This window comes from Triticum dicoccoides, chromosome 1A (genome assembly GCF_002162155.2).
Source record: "Triticum dicoccoides isolate Atlit2015 ecotype Zavitan chromosome 1A, WEW_v2.0, whole genome shotgun sequence".
NCBI lineage: Eukaryota > Viridiplantae > Streptophyta > Magnoliopsida > Poales > Poaceae > Triticum > Triticum dicoccoides.
In genome coordinates, this window is record NC_041380.1 from 489,700,386 (window position 1) to 489,722,733 (window position 22,348).

A 22,348-nucleotide genomic window follows, 5' to 3' on the forward strand; every position below is an offset into this window, starting at 1 on the left:
AACGCTCTAGGACATGGAGCAGAGTTTGGTGGGTTTTGGGCCAAATTTGGGGGGTGTTGGGCTGCAACACACACGAGGCCTTTTCGGTCCCTCGGTTAACCGTTGGAGTATCAAACGAAGTCCAAATGACCCGAAACTTGACAGGCGGTCTACCGGTAGTAAACCAAGGCCGCTTGGCAAGTCTCGGTCCAATCCGGAAATGTTTAATCCCCACACAAGAAAGAAAGACTAGAAATGACCACCGGAGGAGAACGAAGCGCCGGAATGCAAAACGGACAACGGGGAAAATGCTCGAATGCCTGAGATGAACATGTATGCAAATGCAATGCACGTGATGACATGGTATGAGATGCATGAAAACGAAAACAACACACGGAGACAAGGACCCGAACCCGAGAAATAAATATAACTTGACACCGAAAACGGCAAGAGTTGGATACAAATATGGAAAGTATATCTGGGGCGTTACACATAGGTTTTTGAATTAGGCATCACATCAGTCATTCTGACTGGTTCTCTTGGACCCCACTTAGCAGTACGGTGGTTCCTATGACTCAACACAAACGAAAAAGAACTACGAAATATCTAAGTCTTCCAGTTCCATAGGCTTCACTTGGTGTCTTCTCTTTTCATAGTCTTCAATGTGAATATCTTCATATACCACCATTGACTTCAATGTCTTCGTACATTTTAGGGGTCATCTCTGGTAGTAAAACCGAATCAATGAGGGACTTCTACCTGTGTTATCCTGCAATTCTCACAAACACATTAGTCCCTCAACTAGGTTTGTCGTCAATACTCCAAAACCAACTAGGGGTGGCACTAGATGCACTTACAGCCACTCATATATTTAGAGCGAGTTGGGATTTAGTAAATGTGAATGACGCATAGGTTGTGGCATCGAAGATCCAGACAGGAGGTCCTGTTTAAATTCCCATAATGTTAATTTATTTTGACCTAATTATTTTTCGCGGACTCTATGAAGCCCATAAAAGGCACATCGAAATGAAAAGGACTGAACCAAACCAAAAATATATATTCCCTTTAATAGTTGGACTGAACCAAACCAAGAATACATATTCCCTTTAATAGTAGGTATAGATTTATACCCCTCTGATTACGAACATGAATATGATTTGTGAGTAGTTATGTTTGTTCCTGAGGAAATTAGAGAAGTCTTGCTATAAGTAGTCATGTGAATTTGGTATTCGTTTGATATTTTGATGAGATGTATGTTGTTCTCCTCTAGTGGTGTCATGTGAACGTCGACTACATGACACTTCACCATTGTTTGGGCCTAGAGGAAGGCATTGGGAAGTAATAAGTAGATGATGGGTTGCTAGAGTGACAGAACCTTAAACCCTAGTTTATGCGTTGCTTCGTAAGGGGCTGATTTGGATCAATATGTTTCATGCTATGGTTATGTTTACCTTAATACATCTTTTGTAGTTGCGGATGCTTGCAAGAGGGGTTAATCATAAGTGGGATGCTTGTCCAAGGAAGTGCAGTACCCAAGCACCGGTCCACCCACATATCTAATTATCAAAGTACCAAACGCTAATCATATGAACGTGATGAAAACTAGCCTAACGATAATTTCCATTTATCCCCGGGAGCATTTTCCTTTATATAGGAGTTTGTCCAGGCTTGTCCGTTACTACAAAAGGATTGGGCCATCTTGCTGCACCTTATTAATTTTATTACTTTCTACCCGTTACAAATTACCTTATCACAAAACTATATGTTACCGATAATTTCAATGCTTGCAAAGAATAGCTTACTGAAAACTGCTTATCAGTTCCTTCTGCTCCTCGTTGGGTTCGACACTCTTACGTATCGAAAGGACTGCGATAGATCCCCTATACTTGTGGGTCATCAGGCAGCAGTATGCTCCTTGGTACGGAGGGAGCGCTCCGTGTTTCCATTGACTGTTATGATGCCGCGTGGTCCGGGCATCTTGAGCTTGAGATAAGCATAGTGCGGCACCACGTTGAATCGGGCAAACATGGTTCCTCCGAGCAGTGTGTGATAGCCACTGCGGAAGGGGACGATATCAAAGATTAACTTTTCGCTTCGGAAGTTGTCCGGAGATCCAAAGACGACCTCCAATGTGATTGAGCCCGAGCAGCGGGCCTTTACACCTGGTATTACTCCTTTAAAGGTAGTTTTGGTGGGCTTGATCCTTGATGGATGGATTCCCATTTTGCGCACTATATCCTGATAGAGCGGGTTTAGGCTGCTACCACCGTCCATGAGGACTCGTGTGAGGTGGAATCCATCAATTATTGGGTCGAGGATCAGTACGGTTGAACCGCCATGAAGGATACTGGTTGGATGGTCTCTGCGATCAAAGGTGATCGGGCTTGATGTCCATGGGTTGAATTTTGGGGCGCTGGCTCTATCGCATAGACGTCCCTGAGCACGTGCTTGCGCTCCCTCTTGGGGATATGGGTAGCATATATCATGTTCACTGTTTTGACTTGGGGTGGGGGAAACTTCTTCTGGCCCCCTGTGTTCAGTTGACGGGGCTCCTCGTCATCATTCTCGCTTTGCGATCCCTTCTCCCTGTCTTTGGAATTTAATTTTCCGGCCTATTTGAAGACCCAACAACTCCGATGTGTATGATTGGATGGTTTATCAGGGGTGCCATGGATCTGACATGGGCGATCGAGTATGCGGTCTAGGCTGGAAGGGCCCTGATTATTTCTTTTATATGGCTTCTTCCGCTGACCGGACTTGGAGCTACTAATTCGGCGTTGACCGTCGTGTCGTCGGTTGTATCACCGTTGCTTCGACGCTTATGTCTGTTGCGTCGGGGCTTGCTGTTGCTATTTCTGGCTTCCGAAGTGCCAGGTTCGCTTGTATTGTTATTGCTAAGGGCTAGCCAGCTATCTTCGCCTGCGCAAAAGCAGGTCATAAGCGCCATGAGGGCTGCCATGGACTTCGGCTTTTCTTGGACGAGGTGTCCGGCAAGCCATTCGTCCCGGATGCTATGTTTAAAGGCCGCTAGGGCTTCGGCATCCGGATAGTCGATGATCTGGTTCTTTTTAGTAAGGAACCTAGTCCAGAATTTCCTGGCTGACTCTCCAGGCTGTTGAATTATGTGACTTAAGTCGTCGGCATATGGAGGTCGAACATATGTACCTTGGAATTTGTCAAGGAAGGCTTCTTCCAAGGCCTCCCAGCTGCCAATGGAATTTTCGGGCTGGATATTCAGCCAGTGCTGGGCTAGCCCCTTGAGTTTTAGGGGGAGGTATTTGATGGCATGAAGATCATCGCCGCGGGCCATATGAATGTGGAGAATGAAGTCTTCAATCCATACCGCGGGGTATGTGGTTCCATCATATGATTCAACATTTACGGGTTTTGAACCCTTCTGGGAATTCATGTTCCATGACTTCGTCAGTGAAGCAGAGAGGGTGTGCGGCGCCTCTATATCGGGCCAGTTCATGATGTAGTTCGGCTGGAGAACACCTTAGCCCCATTGAGTTGATCAAACAGATCTTCAATCTTGGGAAGTGGATACTTGTTCTTGATTGTAACTTCATTGAGGGAGCGGTAGTCAATGCATAAGCGGATGGTACCATCCTTCTTTGCCACAAACAGAACAGGTGATCCCCAAGGGGAGGCACTAGGGCGGATAAATCCCTTCCTCAACTGCTCTTCCAATTGCTTCTTCAACTCTGCTAACTCTTCCGATCCCATTCTATAAGGCTTCTTATAGATGGGTCCTGCTCCGGGTATGAGCTCGATGATGAACTCAATGTCTCGGTCAGGAGGCATTCCTGGTAGCTCATCAGGAAAGACATCGGGGTATTCGCATACTACCGGCACTTGCTCCAATCCAACTTCTGACAGAGAGTTGACTTGGTTGGCTTGAGCAGAGGAGGGGTTGGAGGCAAATTTAACTTCGACTCCTTGGTCATTGGTTAAAGTGACTGTCCAGTTGGCACAATCTAGCAGGCCTTGGTGCTTGATGAGCCAATTCATTCCTAAGATCACATCCAAGCCTTGTGATCTTAAGATGATAAGGTCTGCTAGGAATTCTACCCCATTAATGACAATCCCGACTCCTTTACATCCTATCTTGGCTCTCATCTCTACTCCGGGGGTTTGTACCACCATAGGGTTATTCAGGGGTGTAGGAGTCATGCCACTTTTTAATGCAAACTTTTGGGTGACAAATGAATGCGTGGCTCCAGAATCAAACAAGACAGTTGCAGGTGTTGAGTTGACAAGGAACGTACCTAGCACGACGTCCGGGTCTTCCTGGGCTTCTTCTGCAGTGACATGATTCACACGACCCTTGCCGTTGTTGGGCAGGTTGCGGGGAGTTTGGTTCCTTGGTGGCATTCCACGGCCTTGTCCTGGGTTCTGCGCATTGGGGCGCGGGGCGTCGGGCTTCTTGTTGGGGCAATTCTTGGAGTAGTGTCCGGCCTGACCACATCCGAAGCAAGTGACTTGATTGGGGTTGCTGCTCTTGCCGACATTGTTATTGGGGTTGTTGTAAGCTGGCCTGGGGTTGGAGTACTGCTGAGGTGGATAGTTGGTGCGGGGTGCAGGAGCTCCTGGCTACTGATAGGTTGGCTTGACCGGGGCTGGCTGCCATGGGCGAGGCTTCTGGTTGCTGGAGCTACCCTTGCTGATCATCTTGCGCTTATGGGTATCATCGAAAGCACGTCGCTTGTCCTCAAGCATGAGTGCCTTGTTCACCAGATCAGGAAAGGTCGGGCAGTCACACACAACAAGCGAGTACTGCAGAGTCTGGTTAAGGCCTTCCATGAAGCGCTCCCTTTTGGCAGCATTAGTGCTAACATCTTCAGGGGCATACCTTGAGAGAACACTGAACTTCTGCATGTACTCCTTGATAGTGCTACTACCTTGCTTCAAGGCTAACTCACGCTTCTTGATGGCCATGATTCCGGAGGGAATGTGGGCCTTGCGGAATTCTGCCTTGAAGTCGTTCCAAGTGATGTTTCGCTCAACATGCATGGCATTGAATCCATCCCACCAAGCTCTAGCAGTTCCCCCGAGACAGTGAGCAGCATATGCCACCTTCTCACGGTCCTCAGTGCATCCGACTAGTTCCAGCAGATCCTCAATGGTGCAGACCCAGTCCTCTACATCCAGGGGTTCAGCAGTCTCCATGAAGGTGGGTGGTGCATGTTTCTTGAACTCCACCAACATGGAACGTCCATTGCCGTTTCCCACCGGTTGGCGGTTGACAGCTTGAGCAATCATCTGGAGGGCTGCGGTGTTGGCTTGGCATTCCTCTCGGAAGGCTTGGAGAAGCTGAGCCATGTCCATGCTTGGAGGTGGTGGTGGTGGTGGAGCTTGTCCTTGGGTTTGGTCCTGACTGGCTCCTTCTCCGGCTTCTTGCTGCTGAGTAGAGGTACCAGTACGAGTTACAACAGGCATCCTGTTGGAGCGGTCAAGGTCTCATGATTGGGAAAGATGAGGAAAGCAATACAGATGGGACGCCTAGTAAGGGGGTTGGTATGGCACTAATTGTTTTCATGCAAGGGCCAAAAGGCCAAACACATTCATTAAAATCCAAACGGGTGATGTAGTCACTTACAAGTTCCCGAAGGAAAGTACGACGTCCATCAAACACATCAAAAGCAATCACAATACTCCATGGTTTCATATGAACCATTACAAGGACTCGACTTCGCATAGGGGTACACGACCTATCCTACCGTAGGGGTTACTAATGGGCATATCCGGGTTGTGAATGATGCCTAAGTGGTGGAATGCTCGGTCGCGTAGTCTGGCTCTTCTGGGTCTTCCTCCTCGTCATCGGTGGCCTGACTTACCTCTTCACTTGAAGGTGTGGGGGAGTGGAGGAGCTCAACACGGCGTTGCTTTGCCAGTGGTGCGAAGAGCTTGCGGTATTCCTTTGCACTCATGCGGTGTTGCTGTGGTGGTTCTCCATCCTTTGGGGGTCTTCCGCCTCTGTATGCGATTGCGGGTTGTCCAGGGGGAGCACCTTCCTTCTTGATCCTATCCGTCTTCCCTTGTGCTTGAAGAAGAAGTGCCTTGGTCTCATGAAGTTCCTTTCGGAGTTCCATTGATTCAGAGGCCAAGTGTTGTGCCAAACTATCGGCACAAAGGCTGAAGTAGGTCTGGAATCGGAGTGGAAGTCCTTCTTCTAATGGTGGAGCTGGTGCACTGCTCTCATTCTCACCTTCCTTCCGATAAGGCAAGAAACGGGTTGCCAACTCGTCTGCCATCTCTGTAAGAAGGTCTCGGAGGCGGGTGAGTGCCTTGAGGGTTGCTGTCTCGACGGCAAGGACTAGTGTTGCCATCTGGGGTCCCTCGAAAAACCAGCTTGTTGGACAGTCATTGGCCTTCACGATCACTTCGACATGATACTCCGTCTCGGTGTCATTGATCCAATGCTCATGGTAGGTGAAAATGGGGGCTCGGTGGTACTGGCACTTCTTGAGGCTATCCTCGAGAAGCACGGGAAATCCTGTGGTCAGGAAGTCTTCAGGTACGGCAGCCATCTACAAAGGTTGAATGGGAGAGGTCAATAAGGGAAATATATCTTGGGGTTGGGTAAGCTTTAGAAAAGAAGAGAAGTTTAGATGGTCTCAAGCTAACTAACGCCCATGCTAACTAAGGCTTCCTACAGTCAAGATGGCTCTAATACCAGCTCTGTGGGGACCCTGACTCATAAGTCGTGATCACCGAATGCACGTGTACAGTGATCCCAGAGATCAATGCTCACTGAACACACAGAAGCTGAATAACAAGAGTCTTACATCCATTCATATCGTCTTACACAACTTATGACCATTATGGTCAAGTCTTACATAGATAAATCCTTAAGGGCTGAACATCAAATGAAACATAAGCAGCGGAAATCTTCGTCGATAAGTAGAACCCATGCCATCTGCCTTAACCCTACAGGCATTCTGACTGGGAAATGTCCTAGTTCGCATGTTCGTCTTCAAAGAACTCTTCTTCGAACTCCTGTTCTTCCATGCCTGGCCAATTAAATAACCAGTGGCAAGCCAATGAGTACTTTGAATGTACTCGCAAGCAACCCATGTTTTGGTTCAAGGTACAATAATGCATGATATAGCTATTTTTTTGCGGAAAGCTAGTTTTGAGTGCAATGAAATGTTCATCAACTTGTAAGACATGCATCCGGAGAATTCAAGTAACCATGAGGATAGGTTGCAAATATCAACATAAATAGAGTGGGCACCAACCCAACTCAATCATGTCAAGTCCTTGACTTGACCCAAGTAGTTCTTCCCACTTATCCGAACACTCACACTGGTTTGTAAACATGTGGACGTAGTTTAAGCAGCACCACCCAACTGTCCTTGACCGTGGACACGGCTATTCGAATAGTTTTACACTCTGCAGAGGTTGCACACTTTACCCACAAGATCTGGGGAACTTCCGTGTCATCCACGACCCGCGGTACCTCAAGTACCCGGGGTAAGCACCCGATCACTATCTTTCCCTAGACGATACTAACATGGAGTCCACTCGATTGGTAGTAACCCCCGTGCCCAACATTTCACAACTTGAAATTGTGGAGCCTCGCTCCTATATTCATCACATACCACTGGCACGGGGTACCAACGGTGTGTCCGGTGCCCCATAAAATTGTTCTTGGCCGCCCTACCTGGCACGGCCCCGTCCCGAGAGAGAGCACCAACTCTCCCCCGTCACTAGTAATGCGGGCTCCAAGCTAGTATCAGTCTAGGTAATCAATAATGCCCTTTCCCATATAAGGGTAGAGTGGTTGCGCATGTATGGTTGGGATAGTCGACAAATCTTAAATCTAATCCGTTTTTGAAAACAACACACACACTTGCCTCGATACACCACTTCGTCATCAAGTGGTTACCCATCTCATTGTCTCCCTCGGGCATAAGTGGCACCCGACGGGGTTTTCGGAAAGTCCTTTGAAAGTACTTGTCTCCATCACCATGCATTTTCCCGTCCCTTTTTGCGTAGCACTACTTTATCATCCTATCTATTCCCACCGGCATAACCCTCATAAGGAGGTAGGGTCATGCACAATGCAAGTATCAACAAGGAGGAAATGAAGGCAACCCACCAAAGTGGCTAACCTCTCATCATGATTTCGATGCAACAACAATAAAGTGCTATATGAAATGCATAAAAAGGGTTTCATAGACATGGTCAAAGGGCTGCTTGCCTGGCTCAGCAAAGTCTTCTGGGTCTTCAAAGTCTTCTAGTCCAACTCCTTCGTCAGCAACGCAATCTATCGTCGCAAAATAATAACGAGAAAATAAGGCAATAATAAAACAGAAAAACCAAAGTGCTCATAAAAATGTCAACTTATTTTTGTTAAATACTAGGTTGAAAACTAAGAAGGGGAAAATTCCTAGTTTTGAATTTGGAGTTATATAAGAGGGGATATGGATTTCCAAACAGAGATTAAACTGCTCAAATTTGAATTTAAATTTGAACAATACATAAAAGTTGGTTGGATTCGAATGAAAGTAGCACCATTAAATAGGTAGGATTTTTAGAAAAATATGGGAGTTGGAATTATTGCATTTGGATTAATATTTAATTCTGTGGAATTTTTGCAAGTATCCAGAAAAAGAAAAAGGGGAAGGAGCACTGTGCCTGCTGGGCCAGAACAGCCGCAGCGCAGCAGGCCCAGCCAAAGAGGCGGCCGAGCGCACTGGTGCATGCACGCGCCAGGTTTAAACCTAACGGGCGGGGCCCAGGCGTCAGCGAGAGAGAGGGGGGCGATGGAGGGGAGAGGCTGACAGGCGGGGCCCGCCTGTCATCCCTAACTCCGAGTCCAGGCGGCTGGCGAGCTCACCGGCGACGATGCAGGGCACGGCGAGGTCGGGCGAGGGCACGACTGGGCTCAGCGTCGTGTCGCCGTTCGGGTGGAGGTGGTGGACGTCACCAGAGTTGCCTGGAACGCCGGCGACGAGGTCTCGCGGCCGAGAGGCTTCGGGTGGTGGTTGTTCCGGTCTACTCCGGCTGCAAACGAGGAGGGGGAGAGAGGGGAAATGATCAGTGGGAGGAGGCGGTTTCAGATCGGGGCAGAGGAGGAGCGGGGGAGGCCGGTACCTCGCGGACTTCGGCGAGCCGAAGCGGCGGAGCTCGAGCTCGATCTCGAGCTCGGGCGGCTCTGGAGAGGAACTGGGGGTGCAGGGGGAGGTTTTGGTGGTGCAGAGAGCGAGTGGTGAGGAGAGAAGGGATTGGGGAGGCCTTTAAATAGGCGAACGGCGAGGTCCGGTAGACCCGTGCGCCGACGAGCTCACGCTCGTCGCTGCAGGGCTTGAGAGGAGCTGGCTGCGTGCCTGGGGTGTTCCTGGGCGTGGACTACACCGAGGGGAGCTAAGGGAGAGAGCGGGGAGAGGTCAGAGACGCGCGCGTGTGAGCCGCTCCATTGGCGCGCTCGGGCGGCCTCTGTTCGCTAGCGCCGAGGTGCGGGGAGGAGGAGAGAGGAGGGGGTCGACCGCGTAGCATGCTGCGGACGCCGAGGTGCATCGGCAGGCGCACGGGAGAGGCCGGAGGTGGCCGGAGGTGGTTGGAAGGGGGCGGCTACAGTGCAGGAGCACACTGTAGCACGCTCCAGAGCACCCAAATGGCCGGAATGGCCATTCTTTATGCATGGTGAGCGCGTCTTTTGGTGTCTAGTAGGTCTAGGAGCGAGTAAAGAAATGGGGTGGTGCATTGGATGCCATGGATGGCCACTGGAGTGAGGAGGGAGGAAGAAGAAGTGTGCAAATGGGCTGTCCAGAGAGAGAAAGTGGGGTTTTACCCATCCAATAAGGAAGCTGTGGACTTGCCATTGTTACTGGAGGTGAAAGGGGACTAGGAGGAGCTGTGGTAAAAAGTTGGGCTCAAGGAGATTAGTGGAAGGGGTCAAAATGGTGTTTTTGGAAAAATGGCAGAAGGTGTTTGTTGTTGGTTTGGGAAAGAAAATGAACTCCAATTGCCATGATACTTAACAGGATGGAATGACACTTAGAAATAGGGTGTGCCACCAAATTTGAGCTCATTTGGGAAAAGTTGCCAGTGTAACTTTGGTAAACCCTAGAAATCAACAGAAATGGGTTTTCCAAGATCTATTCATGCAAAACCATTCTCCTTGATGCACCACTTGGTGTAGTGTCATTATTTGGCGATTTTAACATGTCCACAAAAATTCAGATTAAAAGGACACACCTGGCAATGTAGAGTTGTTCAAATTTGGTTCTCGACAGAAAAGGTTTTGGGGCACTTTTGTGAACCAAACTGACCTTGATTGACATGAGGCTTTGCAGGGTGGTCACAATATGCATTTGTGACTGGCTGGATTTTTCTTGGATTTTTATGAAAATATTTCTTGTAGAAATATTTCAAATCCTTGAAATGAGCAGAAACAGTTTTGGGAGGTTTTGTCCAATATTTTGATCATAACCATGTGTTGAAACTCATATATATGGAAACTATATGTCCACTGAGTTTCCCTAAATTTTCTCAAATATTTTTGAAACATTAAAATAATTTGAACCTATTAAAGACCATTTCTGGCCTTAAGAAAAAGCCTTTAATAAAATAGGAAAATAACTTTAAAATTATATTTTTCTGGTTTATGGGAGCCCTATACCTAATAGGTTTCAAATATACTTTTTGAAATATTTTTCATACCCCAAATCAGGTACTTGCAGTGCAAACCCCAATCCAGGGGTTTTTGGAAAACTAATTTTTGAAAATACGATTTGGCCAAATGATTTTTGTTAGAAAAATACTATATTGTACTATACACATGGCATGATCATTGGGCAGAAGTTTGGGGCAAGGAGATTAAGTATACAAGGTGGAGTTGTGTTGACTTTAAAGAGCACTTAAAAATCACAGAGAGAAAACCAATTCCAAGTAAAAGCGAAATAATGCCAAAGTTTTTGTTGGCCCAAATTTTCATGCTTTATTAATGCAAATGAAGAGTTACAAAATGCAGGGTGTGACACCGCGGATATCAGCGATGTAGTTCAAGCTTCCAAACCTGACCTGACGGCCAGGGGCGTAGCTGTCGATCTGCTCTAGATGGCCAAGCGAGTTGGCCCACAGTGCTAAGCCGCCAAATACGAAGATCTGGCCAGGGAGAAAGACATCCTGCTGGCCGTGTTGTTGTGGATGATGGATGGGGCCATCGAACCTTCTGATGACGGCACAACGGAACTCTGAGTGAGAGCACCAATGTCGGTGTTAAAACTGGCGGATCTCGAGTAGGGGGTCCCGAACTATGCCTCTAAGGTTGATGGTAACAGGAGACAGGGGAACCGATGTTTACCCAGGTTCGGGCCCTCTTGATGGAGGTAAAACCCTACATCTTGAATGATTAATATTTATGAGTATAGGGGTTAGAAGAGTTGATCTACCACAAGATCATAATGGATAAAACCCTAGAAGTCTAGACTATGTGTTTATCATTGTCCCTATGAACTAAACCCTCCAGTTTATATAGACACCAGAGGAGACTAGGGTTATGCAAAATCGGTTACAGAAAAAGGAATCTTCATATCCGAACGCCAAGCTTGCCATCCACGCTAAGGAGTGTCCCATCCGGACACGGGTGAGAGTCTTCGGTCTTGTATCTTTGTAGCCCATCAGTCCGGCCCATGTCCAACAGGCCGGACGCCCGAGGACCCCTTAGTCCAGGACTCCCTCAGGGGCATCTGGCCTAGATTACAGGCAGAGAGGTGGTTACCGTGGTCATCATGGTGGTCGAGGTGGTCGCAGTGGTTGGAACCATTGTTGTTGTGGAGCCGACGACGTCCTCGGAGGTGGTTCCTTCTAGACAGATGCCAGAATTGTCCGGCCAGACTTTGGATGCGGTGACGGCACCAACTGATGCTGATGTGACTATGACTGAGGCCTTGGTGACGGGTCCTGTCGGTCCCGCCGACAAGACAGTTGGTGATAGAGCTTCCTAGTGGGCTCGTAAAAAGGAGAAGATTCTATGTCATCGTTCTGGGGAGAGAGGACACTTTATTGCATAATGTGTGACTGAGTTATGTGATACCTGCCTCAAGCCAGTGCATGATGCGGGGGAGTGCCTGATATTACGTGATCAGATATAGAGTATTACCATTTATGGAGTTTATTGTCCTGAGTTGATGGTTTTCGAGTCTCCTAGCACGAGGGAGATCCCACAGGATCCCTAGAGCATGACCACGGGGATTGTGAAAGTCACAAAAGGTGATGTGTCTGAGGGTCAGATTATGCAGAGGCTTAGTGAATTAGCTGCAGGTAATTTTCAATGCGAGCTTATGCGACTCGAGGCCAATATGTATAAGGTGGACTTCCCTACAACAGAGGACGTGGAGCGTCTTCTTAGTTTTGGGTTGTGCCGTGTACCTGGCACCGAGTGCATTCTCGAGTTTCATGAGTGGAAGAAGGTAGAGCCACAGGGCAAGCCTCTCACTCAGGTCTGGCTGCGATTCTCGGGGGCTCCATCGAAGCTGCTTCAGGATGCTCGGATAGCTACTATCTTGGGGAGGTTGGTCGGGAAAACCGAGAGGGTGGACATGGCCTTTACCCGAGCTAACGGGGTGGCCCGACTACTGGTGAGTGTCCTGGACATCAAGTTTGTGCCTAACGTGATCATGTGGACATATAGGGGCCTGGTATACGACCTTGAGATTGAGATTGAGGATAACGATATCTTTCCTGAGGCTCTAGCAAGGACGGATGTCGATATGCAGGATAAGGATGATGGTTCGGGTAATACGGAGGCGCGAGGGGAGGGTGTTGGGCGTGAGTCGTCCAATAACCTAGGCTCCGCCTCACAAATGCCCAGGAATGGGCCTACTGAGGGAGTCCTGGAGTAAGGGGTCCTCGGGCATCCGGCCTGTTAGCCATGGGCCGGACTGATGGGCTATGAAGATACGAAGATCGAAGACTGCACCCGTGTCTGGATGGTTCCATCCTTGGCGTGGAAGGCAAGCTTGGCGATCAAATATGTAGATTCCTTTCTTTGTAACCGGCCTTATGTAACCCTAGATCCTCCCGGTGTCTATATAAATCGGAGGACTTAGTCCGGTGGGGAAGATTCATATTCATAGCCAGACTAGACTTTTAGGGTTTAGTCATTACGATCTCGTGGTAGATCAACTCTTGTAATACTCATATCCATCAAGATCAATCAAGTAGGATGTAGGGTATTACCTCCATAGAGAGGGCCCGAACCTGGGTAAACATCGTGTCCCCTGTCTCCTGTTACCATCGACCTTAGGCGCACAGTTGGAGACCCCCTACCCGAGATCCGCCGATTTTGACACCGACATTGGTGCTTTCATTGAGAGTTCCACTGTGCCGTCCCCAAAAGGTTTGATGGCCCCTTCAATCGTCAACAACGATACTGTCCAAGGTGAGACCATCCTCCCTGGACAGATCTTCGTGTTTGGCGGCTTCGCACTGCGGGCTAACTTGCTGGGCCATCTGGAGAATATTGATAGCTACGCCCCTGGACACAAGGTCAGATTTGGGAGCTTGAACTATGTTGCAGACATCCGTGGAGACTTGATCTTTGCTGGATTCGAGACCACGACAACCACTCCTGGTCACCCCGATGGACATGACCTAAATCTGTCATCGGACCGCATCTAGGAGATAACTCCTGTAACCGCTCTGGCCTTAGATCCGAAGCATACTACACCATCCACGGAGGCCACCATGGTGAAGCGACACGGTGACCTGATGTCTACTACACAATGAGGGAGTCCTGGATTAGGGGGTCTCCGGACAGCCGGACTATATCCTTTGGCCGGACTGTTGGACTATGAAGATACAAGATTGAAGACTTCGTCCTATGTTTGGATGGGACATTCCTTGGCGTGGAAGGCAATCTTGGCAATATGGATATGTAGCTCCCTTGTAACTGACTCTGTGTAACCCTAGCCCCCTCCGGTGTCTATATAGACCATAGGGTTTAGTCCGTAGGACAACATACAATCATACCATAGGCTAGCTTCTAGGGTTTAGCCTCTACGATCTCGTGGTAGATCAACTCTTGTAATACTTATATCATCAAGATCAATCAAGCAGGACATAGGGTATTACCTCCATCGAGAGGGCCCAAACCTGGGTAAACATCGTGTCCTCTACCTTCTGTTACCATCCACCTTAGACGCACAGTTCGGGACCCCCTACCCAAGATCCATCGGTTTTGACACAGACATTGGTGCTTTCATTGAGAATTCCATTGTGTCGTCACCATAAGGCTCAATGGCCCCTTCGATCATCGGTAACGATGCGGTCCAGGGTGAGGTTTTCCTCCCCGGATAGATCTATGTATTCGGCGGCTTCGCACTGCGGGCCAATTCGCTTGGCCATCTCCAGCAGATCGAGAGCTACGCCCCTAGCCATCAGGTCAGGTTCGGAAACTTAAACTACACTGCCGACATCCGTGGAGACTTGATCTTCGACGGATTCGAGCCCATGTTAGGTGCGCCGCACGATCATGATGAGCATGATTTAGCTCTGCCGTCGGATAGTGTTCGGGAGATCACACCTACAACTACTCCGGCCTTCAATCCGGAACAAATTGCGCCATCCAAGGACGGAGGGATAGACCCCGCCATGGAAGCCACACTCTCAATGGTGATGGTGTCGGATACTGATTTCACCCCTTACGAGAGCCGTGTTGCCGAACCACTGGATTCGTCTCCGGCCACGAACTCCGAGCCGCCTACATCTGTGCTTATCGAATCCGATTGGGCGCCGATCATGGAGTTCACCTCTGCGAATATCTTTCAGCACTCTCCTTTCGGCGATGTGCTATATTCATTAAAGTCTCTCTCCTTGTCAGGGGAACCTTGGCCGAACTATGTCCGGCTAGAATGGGATGCAAACGACGAAGAAATTCGCTGCCCACCCACCACCCACTTAGTAGCCTATGTCGACGATTTAACCGACATGCTCGATTTCGACTCTGAAGACATCGACGGCATGGACAACGATGCAGGAGAGGAACAGGAACCAGTACCCACAGGGCGCTGCACAACCACTTCATCACATGACATATACATGGTGGATACACCCAAAGAAAATGATGACGAGGAACGGGAGGAGAAAACGGAGGATGACCCCTCCAAAAAGCAAACAAAGCATCGGGGTAGGCGCCGCTCCAAATCCAGCCTCGGCAAAAACAGTAATAACAGCGCAAGAGAAAATAACTCTCCAGTCGACTCCAGATGAAACGACGACCACACCGCCCCGACGGCAGAGCATGATGAAGCTGCAAACGGCGAACATAGTACGGATCCGATGTCCGAACACGGCGATGCCGAGGATAAACCTCATCAAACCCCCTCTGGGGCGGAAAACAGTCCGGACGAAGATGCACACATCATCCCAGAAATGCACCTGGAGCAAGAGAACCTCCACAGAAGGCTTATCGCCACAGCGAGGAGTCTGAAGAAGCAGAAGCAAAGGCTTAAGGCCGAAGAAAATACGCTCAACAACAGGTGGAACAAAGTGCTCGACAATGAAGAAAAGTATGGTGGATGTTACCACACAAAGAGCTATCCAAAGCGCAAGCTATTACCCGAATTCGATGATGAGGCCTTAGACCCCATACAACCGAAAAATAAAATGGCCAACCGGCCAGATCAACCACCTTGTGACCGTGATTGAGCGGCTAACAAGGTCGCACATAAGTCAACATACGATCTACGTGAGGACTTGCGCCAAAAATCCACTATGACCAGATCCATCTATGGATCTAGGAAGCTTGCTCCGGCACAAAATCAAAACCGAATACCACAACCGTCTGAATGCCATGATACATCCAAATACAGGGGTGACGCACACCCCCTATGTTTCACCGATGAGGTGTTGGAGCACGAATTCCCAGAAGGATTCAAACAAGTGAACATAGAGGCGTACGACGGGACCACAGACCCTGGGGTCTGGATTGAGGACTTTATCCTCCATATCCATATTGCTCTTGGAGACGATCTCCATGCCATCAAGTACCTGCCCCTCAAGCTTAAAGGACCAGCTCGGCACTGGCTGAAAAGCCTCCCTGAAAACTCAATTGGAAGTTGGGAGGAGCTCGAGGACGCTATTCGGGCTAATTTTCAAGGGACCTATGTCCGACCTCCGGATGCAGATGATTTAAGTCATATAATTCAACAGCTCGGAGAGTCAGCCCGAAAGCTTTGGAACAGGTTTATCACTAAGAAGAACCAAATCGTCGACTGTCCGGGCATCGAAGCCTTAGCACCTTTCAAGCATAGCGTCCGAGACGAATGGCTCGCCAGACACCTCGGCCAAGAAAAACCGAGAACAATGGCAGCCCTAACAAGCCTCATGACCCGCTTTTGCGCGGGCGAAGATAGCTGGTTAGCCCGAAGTAGCACCAGCGACCCAAGCACATCCGAAGTCAGGGATGGAAATGGAAAACCACGACGCAGTAAGAACAAGCGTCGAAATAAAGAACACAACCCAGATAATACAGCGGTCAACGCCAGATTCAGGGGCTCTTGACCAGGTCAGCGGAAAAAGCCTTTAAAAGCCAGCTCAGATGGACCGTCTAGCCTAAACAAGATTCTTGACAAACTATGTCAGATTTATGGCACCCCCGATAAACCTGCAAATCACACCCATAGAGAATGCCGGGTCTTCAAGCAGGCCGGTAAGCTAAACACCGAACACAAGGGGGGGAGGAGACACCAACCGAAGACGAGGACGAACCTCGCCAGCAAAGCACTGGAGGACAGAAAAAATTACCACCAGAGGTTAAAATAGTAAACATGATCCATGTGACGAAGAGGAGAAGCAAACATGCACTCCAAGACATACACGCCATAGAGCCCGTCACCCCCTAAGTTCAACCCCTAGTTGGCCCGCCCGATCACTTTTGATCGCGGGGATCACGCGACAAGCATCCGGCATGAAGGATTGGCTGCCTTGGTGTTAGACCCAATAATAAACAGATACCACCTCACACGAGTCCTTATGGACGGCGGCAGTGCTCTAAATCTGATATATCAGGACACAGTCCGCAAAATGGGGATAGACCCGACAAAAATAAGCCACAGTAATACTACCTTCAAGGGAGTAATACCATGCCCAGAGGCCCGCTGTATGGGCTCTCTATTACTAGAGGTTGTATTCGGTTCTCCTGACAACTTCCGAAGCAAAAAGATAACTTTCTACATCGCTCCATTCCGAAGTGCCTATCAAGCACTACTCGAAAGAGCGGCTTTCGCTCGTTTTAATGCAGTACCGTATTACGCTTATCTCAAGCTTAAGATGCCCGGTCCACGTGGCACCATGTGGAAGAATGTGCTGCAGCCTTAACAGCCGAGCACTAGACGGCCTCACCAACCAGAATAAATGACAGGTCGTCAAGACCACGGACATGGTTAGACGAGTACGGCGCATCACTACATATACATGAGATTGGTTTAATGGTTAAACCCTCATAGACAGTACCAGGGGCTTCCCGCGTGTAATCAGGATGACAATCGTGCTACACCCGTCCAGTACACGGCACAACGGAGACACAGGCGCAGACGTGCAGCAGGGACCCGCTCAAAGGTTTCTTTTCAGATTAAGACCCTGTGTAAACCTTTTTTTACTATCTCTTGTTGTTCACATCCTCCGGATACTCAATACAACCGAGAAGGATGCTGACGTTATTGGCATGTGGCCACGTCAGGATATTGCACGTACCTGGATACTCGGGGTTTATTATTAAGGGCATTGTTCAGCCCGACATATGTTATAAAGACCGAATACCTTAGGGAGTGTTCGGCGTCGCGAGTTTGGCCTTATATGCATCAGCTCCGAATCATGTCTTTGGTCAAATGTTGGGTTTGCCCGGCTCCCATGTTTTGGTACCTTACATTCCGCTATATCGGCTAAGGTAGGACTGGGAGAACTACTACGATTGTGCCCTGGTTCATCCGGATGAGCACCTCAGTAGAGAAAGCCGAAAACTGACTGTCATGATAAAGCGCGAGACTGGTCAACCACTAGATGACTTAGTGGAATCTTCGGGATTCGTTCACATTAACGAAGGGCCGTTCCCCGGTCATGTACTTACGCGCCCCGTATTCGGACGAGCGCGGAGATACCAGGGGCTATCTAGTAGTCCCGCCGTCAAACTCCTATGGCTAAATGAAAGTGTTAAAGCAATATAGTCCGATTGCCTCGTTCGCTGTGCTCCCACATCCTTTATGGACCAAGACGTTGGATCATGTGTGAATACGCATTTTTTTGCCAACACCCCCGCATTATATGTGTGGGGGCTGAAGCAGACGACTGCAAACTTTTAGGTTATATTCATATATACATAAACGGCCGCACATGAGGCATCATAATACTTTCAGGCAAAAGTATAAACACAGCCTTTATTATTCAATAAAACATTATTTTTACAATGGTATACATGTCACTAGAACATAATATTCTTCGAGCACTGCGCCTCTATCGAACGAGCGCCTTCAAGGACTTCTTCAAAGTAGTGCTCGGTAGCTACTCGGCCCACGGCCGAACCCTGTGTTGTAGTAGTGGTGGCCTCCATCTCTGTCTGGTATGTCTTGACACGGGCAAGTGCCATCTGCGCACCCTCTATGCACACCGACCTCTTCATAGCGTCAATGTGCGGCACAACACCAAGGAAATGTTGCACTAAACTAAAGTAACTATTCGGCTGTGGCCCTTCAGGCCACAGATGATCCACAACAGACCTCATGGCAAGTCCGGACAACCTATGGAGCTCGGCCCACTTGGCCATTCGCTCATTTAACAGCAGTGGACGCACTGGAGCATGGAACTGTGACCAGAACAACTTTTCCACTTCATGATCTTTTTGATTCTTGAAGTACTCGGTCGCATCAGCAGCACTTGCTGCCAAATCCATGTATGCATCTGCAGAACTCCATAGTTGATCAAGAAGGGAATACTTCAGATCTCCGAACTTAGTCCGCAACAAAAAGGGCTTCCCAGCCGCGATATCTCCATCTTGACGTAGCTCCTCCTTCTTCGCTCTGATTTTGGAGCGGGCTTCCTTAGGCTGCTACCATGGCCTTCTCCAGTTCCGTCGCCTTCGCTCGGCTTTCTTTTTCAAGAAGCTGGTAACGGTCAGCAGCATCTTTCAACTCAACGGCCATCTTGACTATTCTTTGCTTTCTTTGGTAATGCGGGGCCTGTTCGGCCCTCAGCTCTTCGACCGCCTTTAGAGCGGCTGCATAGGGCACACCTAACGTGTGTGGTACTATCAAAAACATACACTATTCCATGTACCTCAAAGCCTTTCAGCAGACTCATAAAAGCTTCATGCAACCCACTTTCGGCGGATGAAATCCTTTCAATCACCGTACCCATTAGCGTACGATGCACTTCTGAGATGGCCGCTTGCTCCAGAAGATCCTTCAGTGCGTCCGACCGCGCACTGTACGGCTCTGGACTCTTTCTGTTGCTCTCTTTAGGAGCCGAATACTGGGGACTTCGGGTGGCCAAAGGATTACCCATCGGCCTTGGCGGATCAGGAGAAACCCTCCGTGATGACACTTCAGAGTCACCTGCCTCATGATGCGGGGTGGTAGGGGGAGGTGTTTCGCTCTCCATCATCTCCAGAGGAAGATCCCCCAAAGACGAACTCTGTCGAGAAGGGCTACAATCCGAACTGCAAGATATATGCTTCGGTTATTATCTTCAGAAGTAATGTAAGATATTTTTACTATTAAGTACCTTTTGTTTACTTACAGCTTAGTAGAGGGCTGATCCCCTTGCGGACACTGTGCGACAAGAGTACCCTCCGAGGCAGGACCCCCTGGAGAATATTTCTTCCCCCGTTTGGAGACCTTTCTTTCCAGGTCTTCCGAGGTGGTCCTCTTCCTTCCTTGGGAGAGGGAATTTCAGATTCTTCTCCCTGGCTATCCTCCTTTGTGGAGGCGCTAACTCCCCCGGTTTGGACGAATAGTGAGTGAGGCCCGCTTTCAGCCTCTTTATTCCCCCCTTTATCTTCCTTTGAGGGCGCATGATAAGGCGCCGGCTCAAGCATTCTATCTAGTACTGGATTGGCCGAGCCTTCAGGAAGAGGGGCCGAACACCTGATCATCTTCGTCTTTGTTATCCAGTCCTGGTCAAAGAGCGACTTTTCATAATGATGTTATGGTAAATAAAAAGACAGCGTGTTCGGCCATGGGATTACTTAATTGGGTATCGGGGCAATTACAGCTCAGGCTCGCATCCTCGGTGGTGTTCGGACACTCTATTTGGGGTCCGAAGAACAATTTGTACATCTCTTCGAGCGTCATGCCGAGGAAGTGCTGAATAGTTCGCGGTTCTTCCGGGTTGAATTCCCACATACGGAGGGGTCGACATTTGCAAGGCTGGCCTCGACGAGCTAGCATGACTTGCATTACCATGACCAGGCTGACATCTCTCTCAAGGAGATCTCAGATGTGACTCTGCAATGTCGGCACATCATTTACTGGCCCCCAGTTCAGCCCCGTGTTGATCCATGATGTCAGTTGTGGTGCAGGGCTCGAGCGAAAGGCAGGGGTGGCTACCCACTTGGCACTTCGGGGAGCTGTGATATAAAACCACTCCCGTTGCCATAAACCGGACACCTCTGGGAAGGAACCCTCTGGCCACGGAACATCAGCACTTTTGCTTATTGCGGCACCTCCGCACTCTGCGTGACGCCCCTCGATCATCGTCGGCTTCACATTGAAAGTCTTGAGCCACAAGCCGAAGTGTGGGGTAAGGCGAAGGAAGGCCTCACACACGATGATGAACGACGAGATGTGAAGGAGGGAATCTGGGGCTCGATCATTGTAATCCAGCCCATAATAGAACATTAGCCCCCTAATAAAGGGGTCCACAGCGAGGCCTAGCCCTCGGAGGAAGTGAGAGATGAACACAACAATCTCGTTGGGTTCGGGAGTGGGGATGACCTGCCCTCGGGCAGGCAGCCTGCGCGAGATTTCGGCGGTCAAATACCTGGCCTCTCTCAGCTTCTTGATGTCCTCCTCTATGATAGAGGAAGGCATCCACCGGCATTGGAGGTTGGATCCGGACATGGTTGAAGGTCCGAAGAGCCTGACCTGAGCCTTGGATGTTGGAATTCGAGGCGGGGGAAGGATTCAATTGAGCACGAGAGGGAAAAAAGGACAGGCGTTGACCTCTTTATGAAGAGGGTGAATACCAAGCATCGTCCTCGTGGCCGTTTGGGACTTTCCTAAAATCGAGGAGTCATACCAACAGGCACGATTGGGTTACCCACGTCCGTATTGACGAGAATCCCGTAATAAGGGGGACACGATATCTGCTTTGACAAGACGTGTCAGGAAAACTGCCTCGCAATATGTGTAGTGCGGGTTGAGAAAAATGGTTCAAATAAAGACCGGGTCTTGGCATGATGTCATGTTGCTAAACATGTTAGCAGATTAGATTTGTGGAAATATTATTCTCTCTACGGTGGTATGTGGAACTTCTTGTGCAGAGCCGGACACTATCCTTGTGTTCAAAATCATCTATGGAGTATTAAGAGGAGGAACCCGCCTTGCAATGCCGAAGACAAATCTGCGCGCCGGACTCATCGTCATTGAAGCCTGGTTCAGGGGCTACTAAGGGAGTCCTGGATTAGGGGGTCTCCGGACAGCCAGACTATATCCTTTGGCCGGACTGTTGGACTATGAAGATACAAGATTGAAGACTTTGTCACGTGTTCGGATGGGACTTTCCTTGGTGTTGAAGGTAAGCTTGGCAATACGGATATGTAGATCTCCTCGCTTGTAACCGACTCTGTGTAACCCTAGCCCCTCCGGTGTCTATATAAACCGGAGGGTTAAGTCCGTAGGACAACATACAATCATACCATAGGCTAGCTTCTAGGGTTTAGCCTCTACGATCTCGTGGTAGGTCAACTCTTGTAATACTCATATCATCAAGATCAATCAAGCAGGACGTAGGGTATTACCTCCATCGAGAAGGCCCGAACCTAGGTAAACATCATGTCCCTTGCCTCCTGTTACCATCCTCCTTAGACGCATAGTTCGGGACCCCCTACCCGAGATCCGCCGGTTTTGACACCGACACACAACCTTCTTCTTGTAGACGTTGTTGGGCCTCCAAGTGCAGAGGTTTGTAGGACAGTAGCAAATTTCCCTCAAGTGGATGACCTAAGGTTTATCAATCCATAGGAGGCGTAGGATGAAGATGGTCTCTCTCAAGCAACCCTGCAACAAAATAACAAAGAGTCTCTTGTGTCCCCAACACACCCAATACAATGGTAAATTGTATAGGTGCACTAGTTCGGCGAAGAGATGGTGATAAAAGTGGTATATGGATGGTAGATAAAGGTTTTTGTAATCTGAAAATATAA